Raw genomic sequence first — 23,022 nt, forward strand, 5'->3', positions numbered from 1 at the left:
CTAAAAGCATCACCATCTCCTCCACGTCCACCATTAAAAAATGTCATTAATATTATTTTTTCATTTAAATGCATTTATATGTATTAATAACAATATTAATAATAAGAAGTTCAAAAAATAGAATTCTTATATAATAATAATAATAATAATAATAATAATAATAAGGGTTTTGTTTGTAGAAAAGTCCTAATATTTTCGTTTACAGAAAAATCCTAATATTTTTTGTTTACAGAAAAGTCCCTATATTTTGGGTTAGTTTACGAAATAGTCCCAAATTAATTTGGTACCGGTTTCAACCGGTCAAAAAGGGTTAAACTGCAAATTTTTGCCGGTTTTCAGGACTTTTTCGTTCAAAAAAAAATCTTGGGACTAAAGTGTAACTTTTCCGAAAATATTGGGACTTTTTTGAAGATTTCCCTTAAAACAATAAACATGTATCATCACTTATTATCCATGCCCTACAATGGAACAACTCTTTTTATATGTTTGCTTCTTAGTTAATGAAAACTTACAAAAAAACATATAATAATAAAACACAAATCCATTGACACTCATAAGAATTGTTTGGTTTACATATTGAAAATGATTATTAAATGGTTTAAGAGTCAACAATTTGGATATTTATCTTTGGATTTTGTTTTGATTTTGTTTAGTACGATGGAATAGAATAATTAAAGATCGTAATACACAACGTAATTGAATAGATCATAACATTTTATGTCGTGTTTAGTTGACTCAATGAAATTGGGCATTCAAATATTTCTCTGTTATCAATAAATAAATAAAATAAAATAAACTGAATCAAACTGATAAATAAAGAAAAAAAATTAATTTATAATAGTAAATGTTAATTAAATAAAATCCATCGATAAATGATTTAGACAATATCCATATTATTTATCTAGGCCCGTCAATTATATCTTTATTATTTATCTAGGTCATAAATTATATCTTTAAACTAGTAACTTTAAGCTTTTGCAATTAACTTTAGATTTGACGATTCATTAAACTTTAATGCTAGGGCGTGTTCGGCAAAATTAGCTGGTAGCGGGTGACTTGTAGCGGGTAGCTTGTAGTTTGTAGCGTTTTGTTAAACGCTACATGAAGTAGCATTTGGATTTGAAGCGTTTTGTTTAAACTAAACGCTAGAAGCTTGTAGTGTCAAACGAGACTTTCTGTTCAAAACGGAACGTTTTGTCAAACGCTAGAAGCTAGAAGCTCTCAAACGCTCCCAAACGCTCCGTGCCGAACACGCCCCTAATCATTTTTATATAAATTAAGAGCTTTTTTAATTAAAAAAATGATAAACTACACCGTCTAAGTAGTGCACGTAAATCTATTCTAAAGCTCAAGTGTGAGGTTAATTGTGAAACACTAGTAATAACCATCTGTGCAATCCACGTCAACATATCCTAAAGCTCAAGAGTGAGGTCAATTGTGGAACACTGGTAGTATTTAAAATTATTAACGAAACTTTTGCAAAACAATAAAGAAAAAATATATGTCAACCTTTAGCATTGTGTAAAATATATTTTAACAATTATTTGACAATCGATTGGTTATGTAGTTTTGTTAAAACATACCAGTTGAATACAACTATGATACCCACCACATGTTTGGTCTATGTGTTTTAATTTTTGTGTGGTTTTTCATAGATGCGTAAAATGACAATTATACTATTTTTATTCAATTTTTATTTTCCTTTTAACTAACTTTAATAATAATAACCCCCCTCCCGCACACTTGAATATGATAACACACTTGGATATGGTGTCAAATTTGGATATGATGGCATACTTGGATGTAATGGCACACTTGGATACGATGACATATTTGGATACGATCACATACTTGGATGTGATAGCACACATGGATATGATGATATACTTGGATATGATGACACACTTGGATACAATGGCACTACTCGAATATGATGGCGCTTTTTAGGATGGAGCATCTGACAGAAGACTGGAGCATCGGAAGAGTTGACATGCACTGGAGGTGCCACTCAATGGCACATCAACAAGAGCATGACACCTCCAAGAAGTGCCATGTGTAAGAGGTGCCACTCAATAGCACCTTGAAGACGTTCAATGCACATGAGGTGCCACCAAGTGCGAAGGTGTCACTCAATGTCACACTGATGTGTCGTCATGACACCTCGACGATGTGTCATAAAGTGATAGACGGTGCCTTTAAGTAACAAGGTGTGTCACCCAATGGCACCTGATGTTCCAATGGTGGATTGTTGATGTCAATGCGATGTATCTCAAGGATAGAGGTTCCAGAAGCAGATGCATATAGGATTGTGATTGGTTGACACCGTTCATGGGCCTATGGATTAATGGGCTTGGCCCATTAGGGTTTTAGGTTTGATTCCTAGTCTATAAATAGGGATGCATGCTAGTCATTTGAAAGTGTCTTGAATCCTTAGTGAGTAGGTGAATCTCTGTTGAATTGTACTTGTAATCTCTATTTGAGAACTCTGTGAATAAATAATACTCACATCCTGCCCATAAACATATGTCACCTTGACCGAACCATGTAAATATTGTGTCTTTGTGTTCTTTGGTTTCATGTGTTATCCACATTACTTCCCAACAAGGGTCATCAGATCTTGGCAAGTGACATCAAATTTGTTCTTATAGTTGACAAGTGTCGTATGGTTTCCCTAACAAGTGTTGGTGTTCTGTTGATTAAATATGGCATCTCACAAGTTTGATTTGGAGAAATTTAATGGTTCAAATGATTTCACTTTATGGAAGGTGAAGGTGAAGGCTCTTCTAGTTCAACAAGGATGTGAATCGGCATTGGAAGGAGAAGCGAAACTGCCAAAGGACATGGCGGCTGAAAGGAAGGTGGATATTCTGGCAATAGCGCATAACCCTATTCTGTTGAGTTTGACAGGTGAAGTACTGAGAGAGGTCATGGATCAAACGAGTGATGATGGCCTTTGGGAGAAATTGTGTGACAAATATCAGAACAATTCTCTAACAGGCTCTATCAAAAGCAACATTTGTATACTCTTAAGATGTCAGAAAGCACCCAAGTGAAGTATCATCTAGATAACTTCAATATGATTATCTTAGATTTACAAGGAGTGAATGTAAACATTGAAGATGAAGATCAAGCACTTATCCTCTTATGTTCACTACCGAATTCTTATGAGAATTTCATTGATACCATGTTGTATGGTAGAGCAACGATCATTGTGAATGATGTGAAGGATTCTTTGATGTCCAAGGAACTGAAAAGAAAAGGTTTCAGTTGGAGAAGAAGTTTTCAGTTTCGGTTTGTTCGCAGGCAGGGGAAGAACATAAGATAGAGGTGGATGTAACAAAAGAAAGTCAAGTTTCTAATCTAAGGCCAACATTATATATTATAACTGCAAGGAAAAGGGGAACCTCAGAAGAGATTGTCCATTGATGAAGAAAGGGAATACTGGGGTTGAATCAAGCAACAACTCTAATGACGTTGTGGTTCAAGGACATTCTAATGAAAAGGATTATAGTGAAGTTTTGACTGTATGCACAACTAGTTCTATTGATGCTTGGATCTTGGATTCTGGAGCATCTTATCATATGGCGTACAATCGTGACTGGTTCAACTCCTTTAAAGAATGTAATGACACAGTCAAGATGGATGATGAATGAATGAGCAAGATAAAAGGCAGTGGCACGGTGGAGATCAAGATGCATAATGACATGGTCAAGAAACTGGATTGATGGTTTGTCTCGGATCTTCGAAATAACCTGATCTCTCTTGGCACTTTGACAAAGGATGGACTGAATTATTATGGAAAAGGTGGTTGGGTAAGAGTCTCCAAAGGTGCTCTCGTGGTTATGAAGGGGATGATGAATCATGGGATTTATTCCCTAAAAGGTTGTATGATTAGGGGAATGGTGGCGGTATCATAATCATTGGATTAGTGTGATGATAAAAGAAAGTTGTGGTATCATAAATTGGGACATATGAGCGAGAAGGGGTTGTTTAGTGGAGTTGTAACTGGAAAAGTTAAGCATGGTGAAGCTTGTGTTCAAGAGATACAACACAGGGTGAAGTTCAGTTTGGTTCAACACTCAAGCAAGGAGATCCTCGAGTGTGTTCACTCAGTCCTATGGGGTCCCTCTCCAATGAAGTCTCATGGTGGATGTCAATACTTTGTGACTTTTATCGATGATTACTCAAGGAAGACCTGGGTGTACTTTTTGAAGAGAAAATACGAAGATGAAGTGTTTGGGTGGTTCAAGGAGTGGAAGACCATGGTTGAAAAATAGACCGGGACCCAAGTCAGGACACTCATAACATAAAATAGGTTGGAGTTCTGCAAGGCTTCGTTTGACAGCTTCTGCAAAACAAAAGGTATATTGAGGCATCACATTGTACGACAAACACCATAGCAAAGCGGAGTGGCAGAACGTACGAACCAAAACTCGTGGAGCATGCTCAGCGCATATGATTATCCGTTAATTTATCGGAGCAATTATGGGCGGAAGCAGTCAACAATGCTTGTTATCTGATGAATAAATCTCCATCAAATGCAATTGATTGTAAGACTCCTCAAGAGGTGTGGTCTTGGAAACCTTCTGATTATTTTGGTTTACGAATGTTTAGATGTCATGCTTATGCTCATGTGAATGACGGTAAACTGGAGTTGAGGGAAATGAAGTGCGTATTTCTATGATATGCATCTGGAGGGAAAGGTCATCGTATGTGGTGTACAAAAGAAGGAAAAACTCCAAATTTCGTTATTAGCATAGATGTGACCTTTGATTCTGCTACGTATACCCAAAGAGGATGTGGTACAAGTGTTACGGGGAACGATCAGGGTGCTAGCCAGAAGGTGGAGTTTGCAACACAAACACCATATATATTTGTGATAAATGAGAAACAGTAGGGGTGACATGAAACAACATAGACGTGAGGAATCCCTTGAACAACCCATGGAAGAAGTGTATGGTGATGTTGATGTCAAAGAAGATAACTTGAAGAAGCTTATGAAGAATGAGTTTGTGATGAACGATTTAGGAGTCGGAAAGAAGAGAGCAAGGATGGAGAATTAGGTATTCGAAGGGATAAAAGAGCATGATGGTTATACATTTCTCACTACATTGAGAAAGTCTTGTGGTCATTTTATTATGATCAGTCCAAACTTGTTGGTACTTCTTTGGCGGTTCGAGGTAATCGGGGGAAATCTCATTGGGAAGTGGTCAAGTGGATCCTGCGACACTTGAAGGGAATGCTTGATGTTTATCTGGTGTATGTTGCTAATTCACGACATACGAACTTCGTTGGATCAATAGAATCAGACCATGAATGTGATCTGGAGATAAGATGTAACACCCCGACTCTCAGATATAAACTTTACAGCCTTATATTCATTTTGGAAGGTCTACTCGACTAGTTGGATGCCCTGACTCGTCGAGTAGGAACGAACTTGGCCGCGCGTCTTAAGTGACCAAATCGACGAGTTGGAGGACACAACTCGACAATTTGGAGCTGGAGGATGAAACCCTAATTTCCAGGGTTTTGCACCCTATTTAAAGGGTCATTAGCCTCCCTTACACCCCTCCCCTTGAGCTCAGAAACCCTAAATCATATTTACTCTCCATATTTGTGTGTTATTAAGCTTGGAAGGTGGATTTTGGTGAGAAGAGCTTGAAGTCCAAGGAGCTTGGAACAAGGAGAAGTTGTGGATCCGAATTCTACTCCATCTTAGCATCACTTTGAAGGTAACAAGTCGTTACCTTGGCTTTCCATTAGCTAGATCTCTTCATACATGGGTTTAGAACCCTTTTTAATGTATTGTTGTGGTATTTCCGGATTTGGGGCAAGATCTGAAGTTGTAACTTCAGATCTGGACTCCTTTAGCCCCTCATTGTCACAAAGTTCTAGTCTTTGTCAAGCTATGGCTTTCTCCTTGCCTTAAGCTCCTTCTTTAGCCTAGTTTTGGCTCTTAAGACCTTGCATGCACGTAAAGTTTGCAACTTTACGTGGTAACTAGGCCCTAGGAGACTAGATCTACCAATTGGAGCTTTGGAGTAGCTTAAAACCATTTGCATAAAAAGTGGACTGCATGAACTCGACGAGTCGCATAGATGACTCGGCGAGTCTGATGAAGATTTACCGTGGTTGGGTTCTGCATGGACTCGACGAGTCAGTAAGGGGACTCGACGAGTCAGTAAGGGTTTCCCCGACTTCTGGACACGCATGGACTCGACGAGTTGGTTGGAAACTCGGCGAGTCAGTGAGGGTTTTATGACTTTCTGAGTTCTTGAAGAACTCGACGAGTCGGGTCAACATGGACCGTTGACTTTGACCTTGACTTTGACTTTGACCAAGGGTTGACCAGTTTGACTTTTGAGGGTATTTTGGTAGATTGGGATTCTGATGGACTTGGTCCTATGGTGGATATATGACGTGGGGTTCGTGACAGTGATTCAGGAGTTGATCTTATAGCTACAGTTCGACACTTGTGAGGTGAGTTCTCCTCACTATATCAACAGGGTCTAAGGCACCAATACCGGCCCTTATCGGATTTGTATCCGAGTTTATTGCATGATATGCTTATTGATTTACATCCTGGTAGTTAGGATGGTGATATGCTTAGACCTAGTAGGTCGGTATCCTGGTTTATAGGATGGTTGCTATGTTAGAGATTTGTTAGATCGGTATCCTGGTTATAAGATGGTTGTTATGTTATTGATCGGTACCATGGTTACAGGATGGTTGCCATGTTAGTGATCCGTTAGATCTGTATGACTATCTGTACTTGCATGCTAGCGTATGATATTTATGTGCACATGTTTGTTGGTTTGGGGGATTGGGTTGAGGCATGTCCTGCTTTGTGCTGTAGGCCAAGATACCCAGGGCGGTCCGGGTAGACTGCAGAGCCGGGAGGGCATATAGTCAGGTCGAAGGCCCGACGAGCGGTCCGAATAGGCTGAAGTCCCTGAGAGGCGGTCCAGACGTGCCGAAGGCTCGGAGAGCGGTCCAGATAGACTAACGGCCCGATGCGGGCGGTCCAGTCAGACTGATGGCTCATTATGCATGTTATGTTTGTTTACATGTTATGATTATGATCGTATGGCGTTGGTATTTTGGGGGTAACTCACTAAGCCTTCGAGCTTACATTTATCGATTATTGTTTCAGGTACTTCTGATGATCGCGGGAAGGCGAAGGCGTGATCGTGTACCTCCTTACGTTTTATGATTTGATTCTGGGAAACTCTGACATTGAACTATTTGAAAACAAGTTTTGTGATAATCATTGGTTTTGAAATGTTTAAAAAAAAATTTGGCATGATTTTTATGGATGTTACAAGTTGGTATTAGAGCCTTGGTTTGAGTGAATTGGAGGAAACACTCGCGTGTCTCCAGTCTCAAACTGAGGACAAGATTTTAAAACGATTTTCTTAAAATGTTTTCAAAATAATAAAGGAGCATGCAAGTGTACGATCAGCCGGAGCTCGCGGATAAACCCCAAAATACCTTACGGATGATTTGATTTATGTGATATGTTAGAACATCATGCTAGTACTAGGCTAGGGATCTTTAGGAATTGCATGATAGAATTGCCTGATTATATGAAGCCTAATAGCCTAGGGTTTTCCTTATATGAAATTGACATCATTACTTTAGTTGCTTAGTGTATGCATTACGGCCGTACATAATTAAGATCTTATAGCCTGAGAATGTTTGGTTTGGCTTATTTCATGTTCTTGTTTGATGAATGGCTTAGGGTAGGATCAGATATTCGAAAGTCTATAGGGTCCAGTGTTATGTATGGTTAGCATACACGAGTGTTGCAGGGTTGGTGGAAGTTTCATGAATGGGTTGTTTGGGATGAGTCCGCCAGTTATGAGATATTTAGCCTTCCTCTAGGAGTGAGGATTGAGCGCATGACATTCTTACGTATAGTTTTAGGGCGTTGTGATGATACTTGAGACAAATATGGGTAGGTGTGGAATGTATTATGGGCCCGTACTACTGAAAGCACAGGACCCATACGCTTAGCAAGGAAGTCACAACCCCTAAGGTTTTGTTGGGAGTTGGTTCCCGGATTGTTATATGGAATATCTGATATCTTCTTGGTATATTTTTAGCATGGTGGTTACTCGACGATTTGTGACTGGATCCGATCAGGATAAGGAGGGGGCAGACAGGAGGCGCCGACAGCGCTCGAGACTATCGACCATATGGGGCCAGACGAGATGGACGCCAGGATCGGGGAGATCTTGCATGATGAGGTTGCTGCTATGTTCCGGGCTCAGTTACCAGAGATGTTTAGGTCTATCAAGACCGCCATGGTGGAGTATTTCGATGATCGCTATGCAGCCCTCACTGAGGCGGTTGCCGCAGCAGCCACAGCGCCTGTAACGTTGACAGGGTTGGGAGCCAGTCGGCCTTTTCAGTATCGGGACTTCGACAACACGAAGCCCCCTACTTTTGATGGGACTCAAGACCCCATCAAAGCCATGATGTGGCTATCTGACGTAGATGGGTGTTTCTGTTGGATAAGGTGTCTAAGTTCGTAACTATATTTGGTATGTACTTGACCCGACCAGGCATGGTCCATTTAGGTTGCACTTCACCGAAACAATTTATATGGATAATCTTTTGAGAATAGTATAGTTATGATTTATTAATATATTATTAGTTATAATATATTAATATGAAATCATATTATTTAATTAGTATTGATCAAGAATTATTTTAGAATTAATTTAGTGATCAAAAGGAATTAATTAAATATGGACTCTTATATATATAGAATTGGTCAAGTTCATTTAGGATGGGCTAAGCTTGCATGGATAGTCCATGGAGGTTTTAACCCATGGATCCTATGGAAATGAAAGGTCATGGGTATTAGGGTTTACATGGATGTAACCCTAATACTCCATACTATATAAAGAGGTTTTTGGCACATGAAATTACACTAGTGTGTGAGTACAAAGGGTAGGTTGATTTCTACTTGGTGCATACTATTCTCTCAAGTCTTCCAAGGTCTTTTGGTGCTAGGCTCTCAAGACTCCAAGCAATCAACCACAAGAAAAGGTATGTTATTATACTAAAGTTTTTATATTACAAGTACCCCATAACATGCTAGCTAGGTTGAGAACCTTGGAAATCAAATTTGCATGTATAATAGAGAAAACATAGATCCACGGTTTTTAGGGTTGCATGTACATCATAGGAGTGTTAGAATGCTCAAAATCCATCAGTGGTATCAGAGCCTAGGATTGTTTTCATTATACTTGATGCAAACTGCTTGAAAAATTGAAAATTATGCTCACTGTTCAGTGAACTCGCCGATTCCATGGGGGGACTCGACGAGTCCATGTGTTAATTCATCCTACTCGTCGAGTAGGTTCTTGCACTCAACGAGTAGGAGGCCCTGTGTGCAGTTTTTCGAGTTTTGCTGCTGGAAATGGACTAGAATCATTACCCTAAACCGTTTTGGACTTATAAAACCTGTTTTTGATGTGGTAATGATTATGCTAATCCATTTACAATGGTTATTATCAAAATTTCAAGTTTTATATGTGTTTATATGATTTTTGAAATTGTTGATATGAATGTTCATACTTATGAGTTTTAGTAGATCATAAGAATTATTTGCAAATTATTTGATGATGTAATTCTTGATCTAAATGTTATTGATGGAGTCCATAACTTGTCCTCAAGTTATGGATTACCAAAAGTCACTTCTTTAAAGAGTCATTAAAGAACCATAGGTTACATAAAATGAAGAGTCTTCATTTTAATATACCATTAAACTCATAAGTTATAAAGTTGAAGAGTCTTGAATAGTTTCAAAACTTGCCCTCAAGTCTTGGAATTTGTAAAGTCTCACACACACTTTAATTCCAAACCCTAGAGTTTTAAAAGTTAAAATTCAACCCTTATACTTTATAGTATTATAAGTTAATATATATATATATATATATATATATATATATATATATATATATATATATATATATATATATGTATAAGAGCAAGTCAGTTTTACTGTTAGTAGGCCTCATTCACGAAGCCGGTCTATAAGGGGGGTATAAGGTTGTTGCCTATAAAATGGCAGCTTAATGGGTGTCCACTCTCACCCACCACTTCCTTGACTGGTGGAGGGTCGTTAGCCAAACGGGTAGGAAAAGGACTATAATTCTCATTAAAAGTATAATGATAAATATAAAGTAACTAAACCTTTTATAATTTCCCAATATTAGTTAGTTTAGGAAAATGTGAAATTTGTGCTAACCCATGAAATTACACTGTGTACCTTACCAAGTCGTTAGTGGAGCGTGTGTGGGTAACCGGCACACCAACATGGACTAGTAAGAGTGGAAAAGGGTGACTTAATATTTATCATAGATCGGTGGAGCGCGTGTGGGTAACCGGCATATCGATTAGGTGATAAAGATTAAGGGTACCAAGTTAATTTGCATGGTTATTCACACCTTGTTTGTGATCCTCGACATCCCAGTCACAAACTTGAGAGGGCACAATCGAGATTTAAACATGTCATTGAAAAGTTCAATGAATCTCAAAAGATCTAGGAGTTTCAATCCAATTAAAACCTAATATTTATTTCGTTTTTCATGGTGGAAATTGGTGAATCGTCATTCACCTATCTTCAAATATTTCATAGCTTGGATTACGGCATCCCTCTTCCAAGTTATGAAGTATTGTGTTGGGTCCTAGCCTTAATATTACATTTGGGTGTCTTATTAAGGATTCTATATCTAATCTAAACTTGTCTTTCTTCTTTTAAGATGTCTTCCAATAATGCTGCTTCTGGCTCAAACCCTACTGGCTCCTTCTCTCTCATGAATCTTTGTGGGAGAGTCATCTTTGATGGTTCAAACTTTAATGATTGGATCAGGAACATCAGGATGGTCACACGTTACGAGGACAAGGAATATGTCCTCGACAAGGAGCTGAAGGAAATTGATGAGTCTACTGCTACTCCAGAGGAGATCGCTGACTTTAGGGCACATGAGAGAGATGCTACCAAGGTGGCAGGTATCATGTTGGCCACAATGAAAGCTGAACTCCATAAGTCCTATGAGGACTTTTACCCTTTTGAGATGCACATGGACCTGATGGACCGCTACCATCAAAGTGCTCGTCAAGAGAGGTATGAAATCATCTCTTCCATGATAACAACCCGAATGAAGGATGGTGAACCCATCACGGGCCACATGCAGAAAATGTAAAGGTTTGTGGACCGTTTGCTCAAGTTGAATGTGAACTTCCCCGAGGAGTTGGCTATTGATATCATATTACACTCCTTACCTACTTGTTATGATCAATTCTGAATGACCTATCACATGAACAAGGAGGAGGTCACACTTAGCAAACTTCAAGGGATTTTGAAGACTGTTGAAACTGGTCTGAAGGGCAAATCGGTTGTTACTACTCCTACTCCTACCGTCGCCCATGTTCTGGCAATCGGGCAAAGTAGAGGAAAAAGAGGAAAACCCCGTCGAAGGGTACCAAGGGAAAGTCTCTTGATGACTCCTCTTCCAGTGGAACCAAAGGTGGTTCTGTCACTCCTTCTTCTAACCCAAAGGAAGCTGAATGCTTCTATTGTCATGATAAGGGGCACTGGAAACGAAACTGCCCCAAGTACCTGGAAGATGTTAAGGATGGGAAGGTCAAACCTACCCATGCAGGTATTTACACTATATTGTCTAATAACTCACCGCATACTAATTCTTGGGTCCTTGATACAGGTTGTGGTATTCATATATGTTCTGATTTGCAGGGCCTAAGAAGAAGTGAGGATGTGGAGCACGGAATGATAAACTTGATCATGGGGAATAGGAAAGCTTCACCTGCCACCAAGATTGGATTTTATTCTTTGTTGCTAAGTAGTGGGTTAATGTTAGATTTGAATAAGTGTTGTTACTCGTCTGAAATGGCGAGAAATATTATTTCTTTTTGCGGTTTGTACAAACAAGGGTTTACTTTTTCATTTGATAATGAATGTGGTGGTATTAATTCCTTTTATAATAATGTTCTTTATTTTAAAGCATTACCTTGTGATGGTGTATATGAAACTGTGTCGGTTGTAGACAATTTAGGAAATAATGTGTTGTATATCGATTATTCCACTAGTTTGAATAAGGCATCCTTGTGGCACTGTCGTCTTGGACATGTCAACAAGAAGCACATAGTCCAACTCCAAAAGGCTGGAGTCTTAGAGTCATTTGACTTAAAGTCGGATGACAGTTGCGAGTCTTGTTTGCTTGGAAAAATGACAAAGTCACCCTTCACTGGTACTTGTGCTAGGGGTGAAGGTTTGTTGGACCTCATACACACAGATGTGTGTGGACCCTTCAGAACCGCCACAAAGGATGCTAACCGCTTCTATGTGACTTTTACTGATGATTACAGTAGATATGGTTATGTCTACTTAATCAAGCATAATTCAGAAACCTTTGAAAAGTTCAAAGAGTTTAAACAGGAAGTGGAGAATCAGTTGGGCAGGAACATTAAGATGCTCTGATCCGATCGAGGAGGAGAGTATCTTAGTACAGAGTTCCTTGACTATCTTAAGGAATGTGGAATTGTTTCACAATTGACACCTCCTAGAACACCACAGCTTAATGGTGTGGCTGAGAGGCGTAATCGAACCTTGTTGGACATTGTTCGTTCCATTATGAGTCGAGCTTCGTTACCAATCTCATTCTGGGGGTATGCCTTAGAGACTACCGCCCATATCCTTATTCTAGTCCCTACCAAAAAGGTTGCCAAAATACCTCACGAGATGTGGACTGGGAAAGTTCCCAATTTAGACCACATCAAGATTTGGGGTTGCGAGGCTTTCGTGAGACGTGAGACTCAGGACAAGCTCGAACCTCGTAGTGAGCGGTGTATTTTCATCAGCTACCCATATAAATCCTTTGGTTACCTCTTCTACAGACCCAGTGAGAATGTGGTCTTTGTGGCAAGGAGAGGGGTCTTTCGCGAGAGAGAATTTATAAGCCAAGGAAACAGTGGGAGGCAAATTGACCTTGAAGAGCTTCATGAGTCAAGTGGTGAAGGAACCCCAAATCATAGCAATAAACCTGAGGAGGAAACTCTTGTTGAACCAACTGACGAGTATGTACCTCTGAGGCGTTCCACAAGAGTTAGGAATGCACCTGAGCATTATTATGGTTTCCATATTACTGCGGAAGGTGATACATTTATCAGTGACAGTACACTGGTAAATTTGAATGAACCTAACAGCTATAGGGAAGCCATGGCAGGCCCTGAGTCTACTAAATGGAAAGAGGCTATGGACAGCGATATACAGTCCATGTATGACAATGGAACTTGGTTGACAATGTACCGGGCCATAAGACAGTCGGGTGCAAATGGATCTTCAAGAAGAAGACCGACATGGATGGGAAAGTGTACACTTATAAGGCGCGACTGGTTGCGAAGGGTTTCACTCAAACTCAGGGAGTTGACTATGATGAAACCTTCTCACCGGTAGCAAAGATTAAGTCTATTAGGATTATGCTAGCCATTGCTGCATTTCATGATTATGAAATATGGCAAATGGATGTCAAAACCGCTTTCCTTAATGGAAAGTTGGTTGAGGATGTTTACATGAGTCAGCCAGAAGGTTTTGTCAGTGCAGAGTACCCTGATAGAGTGTGCAAGCTTGAGAAATCCATTTATGGATTGAAATAAGCATCTCGCAGCTGGAATCTTTGTTTTGATGAGAAAGTCAAAGAGTTTGTTTTTTCGAGAAGCGAAGATGAGGCCTGTGTATATGTCAGAGCTAGTGGGAGTATAGTTAGCTTTTTGGTACTATATGTGGATGACATACTACTCATAGGAAATGACATCCCAACCTTGCAGGAGGTTAAGTCCTGGCTTGGGAAGTGTTTTGCTATGAAGGACCTTGGAGAAACTACATATATCCTAGGGATAAGGATATTGAGAGAAAGGAGTAAGAGAATGATTGGACTTAGTCAAAGCACCTATGTGGACAAAGTGTTGAAAAGGTTCAACATGCAGAATTCCAAGAAAGGTGACTTACCGATCCAACATAATGCCAAACTAAGCAAGGCTCAGAGCCCGAGTATAGAGGCTGAGATAGTTGAGATGAGTCGATTACCATATGCTTCCGCTGTTGGCTCGATCATGTATGCTATGACTTGTACCCGTCCTGATGTGGCCTTATCTTTGAGCATGGTCAGCAGATATCAGTTTTGAGACAATAAGCGTCAAAAAAATGAATTTTTGATAGAATATTATTTAGAATAAATAATCTTAACTAAGTTGTAGTATATGTCACAAGGTTTCCGTACATATAAAGAACGCTAAAATCCGAGTTATAACGAAGAAGTTATGACCTGTCAAAGTTTCGCGACAAAACCGGCACGACACCGGGAATCATAAAAGCTGAGTTTATGATAGAGTACTTTTTAGCCTTAGGATTCTTAATGAAATTTGTAGAGTACGTCTCCACCTTCGCGTTGATATAAAGAACGTCAAAAACGGAGCTCCTATGCAAAAGTTATGGCCTTCCGAAGTTGTAGCTGTCTGAGAGCATGACACGTGTCAGAAACCCTAATCTGACTGGGCTCACGACGTGAGCATGAATTCTTACGACGTGAGGAGTCAAACGGACACTATGCAAACCTAGAACGCAGGTGGCGAAGCTACGAGGTGATCAGGCATGGCTCACGACGTGAGCAATGAATTCTCACGACGTGAGGGGCCAAAAATCACCCTATAAATAGCAAGTTCAGCCCTTGCTCTTCTTACATCAATTCCTTTCTCTCTCTCTCTCTCTCTCGTTTTTTGAAGCCGTTCCGCGTCCCGAGCTCGACGATCACGAACCGCTGACCGTTTCTAGTTAGATTCTATCAACTCACGCTACTAAGGTGAGTGCATATTATTTTCATCTTACACATAGATATGAAGTATCTCATATAAATTACGTGATATGTGTGCATATTATCTGTATACTTGCTATCTATGATGGATGAACAATTTTATAGATGTTTTAATTGATTTAAACTGTATATGTATTTTATATCTACAAATATGTTGGGTAAAACATGGGTAAATGAATTAGATGATGTGTGATGAAATAAAAATTGATGAGAGGTATCGATGTTTAAGATGATCTAGTCATCTAGCAGAGTATAGACATAGTTATTTGTTATTAATCCGGGAGTATGGATTAGGTATTTTTGAACTATGTGTTCATCTGATAAGTATCATGTACAAAGTTCTTCTTTTTTACACTATTGTGTGTCGGGGTACGGGAGCGTACGAGAGTACTTTATTAGTATTTTCCCTATACTTTTTATTTTGAAGAGCTTTGGAGTCTTCGTTTCTTTTATGAAGTGATCGGACGAGCTTCATGTGTCAGCGTTTCCGTTCACGATATTTAGACCACTGCTAGGCAAAGTTCGATGCCGGATAGGGTGAGTCTGGGGGTAAAATACCTCACGATATTCAGACCACTGCTAGGCAAAGTTCGATGCTGGATAGGGTGAGTCTGGGGGTAAAATACCTCACGATATTCAGACCACTGCTAGGCAAAGTTCGATGCTGGATAGGGTGAGTTTGGGGGTAAAATACCTCACGATATTCAGACCACTGCTAGGCAAAGTTCGATGTTGTATAGGGTGAGTCTGGGGGTAAAATACCTCACGATATTCGGACCACTGCTAGGCACTGTTATCTAGATAACTACCCCTGACTTAAGTGTCTTGTGGTTCTTTCTTTTACGAACGAAGGTTCGTGGTGAAACTTATTACATTCCCCTCATTTGATGTCTTTATCGATCCTCGTTTGCTGCTAGGGAATTTCCGAAGCAGCTTCGTCAGTTTGTTGTTCATATCGATCCTTTAGGCTAGATCTTGTAAGATCATTGTATAGGATCAGTACGTGGGGATCAACGTTTGTTAGTGCTTGTAGTATAAACCTCGGGCAGCGATGGACTTCGTGCCTATTCCTTAGGATAATCCTTAGGAATGAAGGATAGATGATTCTTAGGGTAGATCCTTAAGATTAAAGAAGATAATGGGGATGGGTAATTGGGTTGATTGTTTGATGATTAAATATAATAATTATATTATTGTGGGTTGAAAACCCTATGTACTCACCAGGTTTTCCAACCCGACCCACTCAAGTTTATTTGTATCACAGGTGTCGATACGAAGCTACTTTACACTGAGAGATTTAAAAAGGAGATGTAGATCACTAGTGTAAATAAATGTAAGGTCTGTTTATGCTTATGTTTCAGTATTGGCGATGACATCCCAAAGTTTTAATATGAACAAAATACATTTCTTCGGAAATGCTTTGATAATATATTTATCATGTTTTTCTGGGAACAAATTCCGCAATATATTTATTTAAAAATATACTCCGATTTTCAAATAAAGCATAAACAAATCGGTCTTTTCTGGCCGTGAAATTTGGGGATGTCACAGTTGGTATCAGAGCATTAGTTTAAGCGAACTAGGAATTTGTAGGATTTCTAGACTTAAACTTAGAATGCTAAGTGATGATCGTGAGATGAGTGTCTACCATATTTGAAGACACGAGCACTAGTATATTGTAGGAAAGATGCCTAAAATGCTTTTATGTGCTAAATGTTATATGTTTGTCATATATGATATTATTTGTTCGGATCTATGGTCTGTTGCCGACCGGATCTGGAAACCTTATGTGTTCAGGATTCTAAGCGTATGACTACGATATTAGAACTAGCATGTAAACGTTTCAGATTGATAAGGAGATTTATACGTCTATCGTAAATAAAGCTTTCCTATCTTAAACTCTCGCCTAGTACGCCGAACGTCTACTTGGGTGTACAAAATGTTATGATGAAGGCTCATAGAGAATTGAGTAAATGGAGGAAATGAAAGGCTTATGATAGTGAATGACACCTATCGGAAGATATCGTAAGAGTGGTATCTTGCCTTTAGAATATGTCTGATAAAATAACGGAACGTTTAGAGGGGTACGGTACGTCTGAAGTACACCTTCTATTGGCAGGATGATGGAACGATTGGTGTAATTCTTGAAGTTGTCCCATCGTCTAGAATTTCCATCACCAACCGAGTTGAAGTAGAATTGATTATTGAAGATACGCATGGAAGAAGTCCTAGTAGAGTCTAGGAAAATTTTTATGATTAATTGGACGCATTCGTATGTGTTAAATTGTTTTGTAATTTTAGGACTTGGGGACTGCAAGACAATACTTGGGACGAGTATGAGTAGGTGTGAATAGTAGTAGAGATCTATACTACTGGAAGCACAGGACTCACACTTAGATCAGGGAAAGTCACAAGATTACCAAGAAGCTAGTAATTGATTTCGTTTTTGTTCATGTATGTCGTTACCATCGTTTCGGTAATGACTAATGAGATGATTGTTATTCCGACCCTAGTGGTCATATCAAATTGAGTCCGACTACGATGAGTTTGTTACATGGTTCAGAGAACCAAGTTTGATGTAACATCTGACTTAAGTCAGAAGATTGAAATCAATGATATCAATAGCATCGCGCTCGTTGTTAAAGAAGCTTGTAGCTAGAAATGCTACATGCTAAAATGTGATTATATCACATTAGAATATGAAGAAAGATATATTCTATTCAGGAATTTGAGTCTAAGAGACCTGAGTCTAAGCGTTGCATCATACGATGAGAGGTCATTAGAACATGACCCATCGGTCTGTTATGATAATCGAAGTAAAGAACTTCTCTTAAGATTAGTTTGTTTAAAAGAAGTAAGAGTCTCCAATAAGGATCGATTTTGTAACTCGAAGGTTACGATTGAAAGTTCAATATAGGATAAAGAGCGGGTGCAAGACTGAGCATCACATGCAGTCAAGAAGTCCAAGAGTTAGAAACTTATTCGAAGGAACATAAAAGTTGCGGTTATTACCTAGGATGAAGAGACAACTCATGGAGTCATTATACAAGCCCTGTTTTGTTGATGATTCCGGGACATAGTCATCTTAAGGGGGAGATAATTGTAACGCCCGCAGATTCGGGCTAGTCAGTTTTGAGACAATAAGCGTCAAAAAAATGAATTTTTCATAGAAGATTATTTAGAGTAAATAATCTTAACTAAGTTGTAGTATATTTCACAAGGTTTCCGTACATATAAAGAACGCTGAAATCCGAGTTATAACGAAGAAGTTATGACCTGTCGAAGTTTCGCGACAAAACCGGCACGACACCGGGAATCATAAAAAGTGAGTTTATGATAGAGTACCTTTTAGCCTTAGGATTCTAAATGAAATTTGTAGAGTACGTCTCCACCTTCGCGTGGATATAAAGAACGTCAAAAACGGAGCTCGTATACAAAAGTTATGGCCTTCCGAAGTTGTAGCTGTCTGAGAGCATGACACGTGTCAGAAACCCTAATCTGACTGGGCTCACGACGTGAGCACTAATTCTCACGACGTGAGGATTCAAAACGCCACTTTTCAAGGCTAGAATGCAGATGGCAAGTCTATGGAACGGGCTCACGATGTGAGTATCAATTCTTACGACGTGAGGAGTCAAACGGACACTATGCAAACCTAGAACGCAGGTGGCGAAGCTACGAGGTAATCAGGCATGACTCACGACGTGAGCAATGAATTCTCATGACGTGAGGGGCCAAAAATCACCCTATAAATAGCAAGTTCAGCCCTTGCTCTTCTTACACCAATTCATTTCTCTCTCTCTCGTTTGTTGTAGCCATTCCGCGTCCCGAGCCCGACGATCACGAACCGCTGACCGTTTCTAGTTAGATTCTATCAACTCACGCTACTAAGGTGAGTGCATATTATTTTCATCTTACACATAGATATGAAGTATCTCATATAAATTACGTGATATGTGTGCATATTATCTGTATACTTGCTATCTATGATGGATGAACAATTTTATAGATGTTTTAATTGATTTAAACTGTATATGTATTTTATATCTACAAATATGTTGGGTAAAACATGGGTAGATGACTTAGATGATGTGTGATGAAATAAAAATTGATGAGAGGTATCGATGTTTAAGATGATCTAGTCATCTAGCAGAGTATAGACATAGTTATTTGTTATTAATCCAGGAGTATGGATTAGGTATTTTTGAACTATGTGTTCATCTGATAAGTATCATGTACAAAGTTCTTCTTTTTGACATTATTGTGTGTCGGGGTACGGGAGCGTACGGGAGTACTTTATTAGTATTTTCCCTATACTTTTTATTTTTAAGAGCTTTGGAGTCTTCGTTTCTTTTATGAAGTGATCAGACGAGCTTCATGTGTCAGCGTTTCCGTTCACGATATTCAGACCACTCCTAGGCAAAGTTGGATGCCGGATAGGGTGAGTCTGGGGGTAAAATACCTCACGATATTCAGACCACTGCTAGGCAAATTTCGATGTTGGATAGGGTGAGTCTGGGGGTAAAATACATCACGATATTCAGACCACTGCTAGGCAAAGTTCGATGCTGGATAGGGTGAGTTTGGGGGTAAAATACCTCACGATATCCGGACCACTGCTAGGCACTGTTATCTAGATAACTACCCCTGACTTAATTGTCTTGTGGTTCTTTCTTTTACGAACGAAGGTTCGTGGTGAAACTTATTCCATTCCCCTCATTTGATGTCTTTATCAATCCTCGTTTGCTGCTAGGGAATTTCCAAAGCAGCTTCGTCAGTTTGTTGTTCATATCGATCATTTAGGCTAGATCTTGTAAGATCATTGTATAGGATCAGTACTTGGGGATCGACGTTCGTTAGTGCTTGTAGTATAAACCTCGGGCAACGATGGACTTCGTGCCTATTCCTTAGGATAATCCTTAGGAATGAAGGATAGATGATTCTTAGGGTAGATCCATAAGAATAAAGAAGATAATGGGGATGGGTAATTGGGTTGATTGTTTGATGATTAAATATCATAATTATGTTATTATGGGTTGAAAACCCTATGTACTCACCAGGTTTCCCAACCTGACCCACTCAAGTTTATTTGTATCACAGGTGTCGATACGAAGCTAGTTTACACTGAGAGATTTAAAGGAGATGTAGATCACTAGTGTAAATAAATGTAAGGTCTTTTTATGCTTATGTTTCAGTATTGACGATGACATCCCAAAGATTTAATATGAACAAAATACATTTCTTCGGAAATGATTTGATAATATATTTATCATGTTTTTCTGGGAACAAATTCTGCAATATATTTATTTAAAAATATACTATGATTTTCAAATAAAGCATAAACAAATCGGTCTTTACTGGCCGTGAAATTTGGGGATGTCACAGTGTGGTTGCCTTAGCCAAGGAAACAAGAAATTATGATAGATCCAGACACATTGACAGAAAATAACACTTCATAAGACACAAGATAGAAGAAGGACTCCTCGTGGCAAAGGGGGTATCGTCAGAAGAGAACCCTACAGATCCCCTCACGAAGGGACTGACCAGGGTTAGGCATTTGCAGCATGCGAGGCGCATCGGGCTGAAGGACTATATTAGTTTTACAGATTAGATAGTTATTTATGAAACTTGTAAAATGTAATTGACATTTGATGATTAAATAAAAGTTGTTGTTTATTTATAAGTAAGGTGTTGCTATCGTGTGTCAATCGTTTACTATTGTTTCAACTTTGCATGTTTTGACTTCCAGAATAATTACTTTATTCAAACTCTCCACAGTCAGTTATATGTTGGAAGTAGGTATGAATCAAGACTGTCATGAATTGGGCTTGTAGATGTCTAAGGTGTTAGACATAGCAAAAGTTGCTACAAAATTCATGAGTGCTCATAAGTTCTGAGTATTGGATTAAACCCACGCTCACTTGTATCACTTCATGGAATTTATCTCGAGTGATCGTGAGACGGTAATATCATATAAGTCTTCAAACCTAGATATATGAGTTGTTCCCTATGAGTTGGTTGTGCATTGATTGCACGAAAACGTATCAGTAACTTGATGTTATAAAACGTGCCTTTGTGTATGATTCAGCAAGTAGTAGAACAAGCATATGAGTCGAAGTTTATATGTTCCTTTTAGTCCTTGGAGGATTAAAAGCGATATATGGGCCCCTCGATGATTTTTTTGAGCTATGTAGCGGGCCCGGTCAGAACCAAATTGATGTGTTCAGTTTAGTTCTATGTCAAACAAATCGGAAATCGGGAAACAAACTTCAGGACAATAAGTATGACATTGTTCCATGTATTTGTCCGGCTGATATCTAGAACAGAGGATTATATGATCACTTATCTTAAATGGCACTTCATAGTTCAACAGAGTTTTAAGAGCTACGATTGTTGGTCGGTTCCTGAAGTCATACTATAGTTATCAGACTTATCTAAGTGGGAGACTGTTTGATGCAGCGAACAAATGACCAAAGATCAAAACTGTTGATTCTAGAAGAATACCCAGGATAATCTTGCCCAAACCACGTTGATTCTATGAATACCGTGGGATTGGCTTCAAAATTCGGTAAACACACACGAAATTTTGAGAGAAAAATGAAAGTTCTTTAAACTGATCAATGACCATCCAGATTACATCAGAAAGACTTAAATAAGAAGCATAATTTTAAAAGAAACCCTAAAGAGACATGGGCCAAACACAAACCCAAAAACAAAGTCCAAAAATTATGAAAAAAACACAAAAATGTCCATAAGTCCAATTTAGAAAGCGATTTATGGACTCAAAAATGGGTAAGTCCCCCTTTAGAACTTATCTAGACGTGCTCCTTGCTTCAAGCTTCGATTTGACTGGTCGTAGGCCCAAAACGGAGATCCGTAGCCAAAGTTATGGCCGTTTCCGTGAAGCCCCTTTAGTCACACGATCGTGGGCCTCTACGAACACAAGTGCCCGATCCTCCACACTAGGTGTAATTCCCGTGTTTCTAGGCTAGACATTAATATTGATATGATAGTCTAGGCTAACCTTTGTGACTCATTTTGAAGAAATGAAAAGGAATTATGTGAATATTATGTGTTTTATGTGTTTTATGCTTAATTATTAGGGAGTTAATTAATTAAGAATAAAAATGAGCGTCAAAAATAAATATTAGATAAAGCCGATATTTATTAAGAAAGTTTTAGTGGTCGTGACAAGGATTACAGATATATAAAGAATGCCGAAATCCGAGTTATAACGAAGAAGTTATGACCTGTCGAAGTTTCGCGACAAAACCGGCACGGTACCGAATGTCGTAAAAAGTAAGTTTTTGATAAACTACTTTTTAGCCTTAGTAATCTAAACGAAACTCGTAGTGTTCGTTAAACCAAGAGTAGGTATAAAAAGAACGCCCAAATCTGACTTCGTATGAGGAAGTTATGATTTTTCGAAGTTTCAGCTTAGCAGTAGACAGCTAAAAACTTGAATTTTAGATCGATTGATTTTTAGTCGAAACGACCTAAACGAGAATCGAAGGTCTCGTAAATAGTAGCACAACGGTAAAAAGTCTGACGAAAACGGACGTCGGATGAAGAAGTTATGAATTTTTAACGGATTTCCTGTCCCGATCTGTTAAAAATAATAATATAAAAATTAAAGTCAAAATTAGCCGACGAAGTCTAAACGAAAGTTGTAGAGCGTAATTTTACCTACGCGTGCATTTAAAGAACGTAAAAAACGGAGCTCGTATTCGAAAGTTATGGATTTTAAAAGTTTTGGCGCGAAACCCGAGAAATTTCGCATAGGTGGTTTCGACCACGTCACCTTCGCTTAGAACGTGCCACGTGTCCGAAATTGGTGAGTCATGCGAGCCACGTGTCCGAGCTGCTGAGTCATCCGATCTCGTGAGCTGATCCGAAGCGGTCCAGTATAAGTGCGACGCGTGCCCTTTATCACGTGTCCGAAGCCTTCGCAGGAAGCCACGAAGCCTCTAGCTCGGACCACTAGGCCTCGGTCCAATCAGGAGCTGCCAGCAGCTACTTCGCACGCGCAACCCATGTGTGAGCACCTGCGCACCCTCGCCTGCGGACCCCGCCATTCTTAAGCCGACTTCGGACCCTATAAATAAGAGGGGTATGCGAG

The sequence above is a fragment of the Lactuca virosa genome, chromosome 9 (assembly GCF_052849685.1).
Source record: "Lactuca virosa cultivar CGN04683 chromosome 9, Lactuca_virosa_CGN04683_v6, whole genome shotgun sequence".
Taxonomy (NCBI): domain Eukaryota; kingdom Viridiplantae; phylum Streptophyta; class Magnoliopsida; order Asterales; family Asteraceae; genus Lactuca; species Lactuca virosa.